Source organism: Urocitellus parryii, chromosome 11, assembly GCF_045843805.1.
Source record: "Urocitellus parryii isolate mUroPar1 chromosome 11, mUroPar1.hap1, whole genome shotgun sequence".
NCBI classification, from domain to species: Eukaryota; Metazoa; Chordata; class Mammalia; order Rodentia; family Sciuridae; genus Urocitellus; species Urocitellus parryii.
Genome location: NC_135541.1, coordinates 92,585,368 through 92,589,471, shown reverse-complemented (window position 1 = coordinate 92,589,471; position 4,104 = coordinate 92,585,368). Strand labels below are relative to the sequence as shown.

The 4,104-nt window shown below is 47.1% G+C and overlaps 1 pseudogene; it reads right to left on the bottom strand.

Annotated features, from left to right (window-relative positions):
* Window positions 1–1,431: 1,431 nt before the first annotated feature.
* LOC113178319 (polypyrimidine tract-binding protein 1-like) lies at window positions 1,432–3,071 on the bottom strand (annotated as a pseudogene).
* Window positions 3,072–4,104: the final 1,033 nt, after the last annotated feature.

Sequence of the window (4,104 nt, the reverse complement as noted above, 5' to 3'; positions counted from 1 at the left end):
GATGTTCAATGGTTTTTAGTGTATTCAGTATGAAATCATCATAATCAATTTTAGAACATTTTTGTTGTTGTTATAAAACTGCTTTAATCGAGTTCTATCTGCATTACAAGCCAAGGGACAGGCAATGGAATGTGCTCATGGCCACTGCGCTCCACATACAATACTGAACCTGTAATCACTGTTATCAAAATATATGTGTCACCATTAAAAAACCGATGTGCCCCTCCACATCTCAAGAGGTATAAAATATTTACACCCTTGTCACACTCAATGAAACTGGGGATCCGTGGAGACTGGCCCTGTTGCTGGCCTGGTGGGACCAAGGCGTCCCCCAGGGTAGGAGGGTGGTCAGAACCTGGAGGTTCCCACCGCCTGGAGTCCCAGCATCAGAGCAGACAGGAACAGAAACATGACTTTGGTCCAAAATTTGAAGCAAAAGGAAACAACAACAACAACAAAAACAAAAACAAACAAACCAACTCTAAAAGTTCTAGAGCTGGTCTTCCTAGGCAGATCTTGGAGGCTGAGTAAGGCCACTGAGGAGGGCAGTGCACAGCAAGGCCCTGCCCCCTGGGGAGGCAGGGTCCTGCCTATGATTTAATTGATTACAAAGAATAGAAAGTACAGCATAAAAAGTAATACCAAGAGAAAGATCACACTCATACCACTGGATCCTCTTCCTATAAAAAGGTACTTATAACTATTTCTTCTGCAAATAAATGAAAAAAGATTAGGATATTTAGTCAACTGGAAATATGACTAGGCACAGATGTCTGCAACCACATCAGAATATGATACAAAGGTTATAACAAAAGGCTAAAATCTCAAGGAGGCTGGGTTTGTGCCCTCTTGACCTGGCCAGGCGAGGGGAACCTGGGTGGCTCGAGGACATGGGGAGAATCATGTCACTTGACATGATTCAAGTCACTTGACATGGGAGGGTGTCAGCCAGCCCTGCTGGCACCTTAGTCTCCACTCTGTCCCAGCACTGGGCACATGATCTGTCAGAGCAGGAGTCTGCTTTGCCTTTGCCTGGAGCAGATCCCTAGCCCCCGGCTCCCTGGGTCACCTTGGGTGGGTGAGCTGCTACAAGGCAGGGAGGTTTAAGGCACCAGGAGGCCAGGTCATGGTTGGGGGCCCCCTGAGGGCTGCATGCCCAACACACCCTGCAAGGCAGGGTGCTGGGTCTGGCCTGGCCTGACCCTGGGCAGTTTTGGGACCCTTTCTGCAGTCCCCGAGTGCTCGAGCCATCAGTCACCACAAGGTCAGCAAGGTGAGCTAGATTTAATTTTTTAAAAAACAGGTAAACTGATTTCACCTTAAAAATAAAATAAAATCTCTGGTCTGTTAAGGTTACTTCAGCTGCTTCTTAAAGTGGCTCGTCTCTGGAATGACAGAAGTGCCTCAGGACCCCGGTCGGGGGCTGAGCCCCTAGATGGTGGACTTGGAGAAGGAGACTCACAGGTCACAGGTTGTGGTTCTCGCCCAGGTCATGGTTGTGCAGGTAGATGAGCGCCTGCACCGCCTCCTCCAGGGAGCCCATCTGGATCAGCGCCATCTTGTGGTTCTTCTGGAAGAATTTGAACCCCTTGACCATGCCCCTGTTGCTGGAGAACAGGACCTTGAGGTCTTCCTCCGTGATGGAAGGCAGGATGTTGGAGAGATGCAGGGGAGCGGAGGGCAGGAAGATGTTCTGGAAGTTCTTGGAGCCCGGCTTCTTGAAGGGGTGCAGGGGGGAGTTTCCGTAGTCCTTAGTGAGGCCCTGGTCCTCCTGGCCCTCAGGTGGCAGCTGTACGTTCTGGTGCTTGAACAGCTAATGCGGATGGGCTTCCCATGCCGCTTGTGCCCGTTCAGGTGGCTCAAGGCCAGCTGGGACTGGCTGCCATCTGCCATCTGCACCAGAGCATTTTCCTTCTTGTTGAACAAGATCTTCACCAAAAGAATAAAGATCTTCACGAAAAGAATAAAGAGGCTTTGGGGTGTTACTCTCTCCGGGTTCAGGTTGCTGACCAGCAGGATGGAGTTCCCAGACCCCACCAGGCCTGGGCAGTCATGGCAGCTGCAGCTGATGAAATGGCCAATGGGGCCAGGGCTCCGTGTGTGTTAGGAACAGGCAGATCTGTGGCTGGAGGAATTGCAAAGGTGGGAGGGAACCCAGCTCCTGCATATGGAGAGGCTGAGATTAAACCAGGTGCACCGAAGACCGTGGCCATGGTCTGGTCCATTGAGGGCTGGCTGTCCCCAGAGCGCAGGTCTGGGTGCCCGTAATCATGGCTCTTGTCCTTATTGTACTTGATGTTGGGCTGGTGAGCTTGGAGAAGTCCATGCGCAGCGGGAAGCAGGCATTGTAATGTTCTGCCCGTCCAGCGACAGTTTGGCGCGCTCGGCGCTCACAGGATTGGCATACTGCAACAACGCCTGGAAGTGGTTGTTCTTGGTGAATGTGATAATCTTCAGGACTGTGCTGAACTTGAAGAAGATCTGGTGCAGCACGTCCAGGATCACAGGGTAGAAGAAGTTCTCCACGACGATCCTGAGCACGGGTCTCTGCCCAGTCATTGCAATCCCAGCATCTACAGCAGCGGTCCAGGTGGCCAAGGCCAGGTTCCCCCACTGGACTGAGTTCAGGGCCTGCAGTGCCTCCTGGGCCGCACTTCTTTTGGGGAGCTGTCAGTCTTGAGCTCCTTGTAGTTGGAGAACTGAATGTAGATGGGCTGGCTGCAGCACAGGTGTCACCGAGGTGCAATAGTTGACCATGTGTTGGCCGCCTCCTGGGTCTTCATCTCAATGAAGGCCTGGTTTTTGTCCTTCAGCATCAGGAGGTTGGTGACTTTCCCAAAGGGCAACCCCAGGGAGATGACCTCGCCCTCTGTGACATCGCTGGGCAGCTTGCAGATATGGGTCATGCAGGAGGGGACTCCCAAACTCCTGCTGTCACCTTTGAACTTCTTATTGTCATTTCCATTTGCTGCAGAAGCAGAGTTGCTGCTCATGATAAAGGGTCCATTAGTGACACATGTAGAGAAAAGCTCGTTAGACCGCTTAATGCCAACTGCTATGTCTGGGACCATGCTGTCTATGGCACACAGAGCAGACCCGCAGGGGATGGAGTGGAGGATCCGGAAATTTAGAACATTTTTATTACCTCCAAAAGAAAGCTTGCACCCATTAGTAGTCATTCTGTACCTCCCTCTCACCCCTCAGACTCAAGTGACAACCATTTATCCAACAATTGTTTCTAATATTTTTATTTTTCCAGATATTTCATATAAATGGAATCATACAATATGTGGTCTTTTTGTTAATATGGTGTTTCACCTACAGTGCAGCATGTATCAATACTTCATTTCTTTTTGTTGCCAAATAATATTCCCTTTTATGGATACACCACATTTTATTCAGCTGACAGTACCTGGGGTCATTTAGATTTTTTTTGGCTCTTATGAATAATGCTATGTAAAATTCATATGCAAGTTTCTATGTACATTTTATTTTCATTTCTCTTGCATATATACCTATGGGACTTATTGAGTCATATGCTCTTTCCCCTTACTGGTTCAGTCAAGTTCAAAGAAAGAATGGAACTGTTAATTATGGCTGAGAAATTAGAGAAGACTACTTAGAAAAAGTGGTATGTGAGCTAAGTTTTGAAATAGGAGTGACAGGACTCAACCACAAAAGGGAAAATGAGATGACAGAAAGTCAGACATTTTGACTTGAATAATATTTTGACTTATGTTTGCATATAATCATCTAAAGTACATGTATAAAGACACGAATTGGTGTTTATATATTTTATATACAACCAGAGATATGAAAACTCTACTCTATAAGTGTAATACGAATTGTAATGTATTGCACTGTCATTTTAAATAATCAATTAAAAATGCATTTTAAAGAGTGGTATATCAGTAGTAAATCTTCATCAATACAGCATATGTTTTTTATTTCTGAATGTTTTATTAGTACATTATAGTTTCACATAATAGTGGGGCCCATTTTGACATAATTATACATCATAGAATAAATCCACTTCAGTCCCCAGTACTTCCCCTTTTCCCCTCCTTCTCCCTCCTCCTGTTTCCCTTCTACTCTACTGGTATT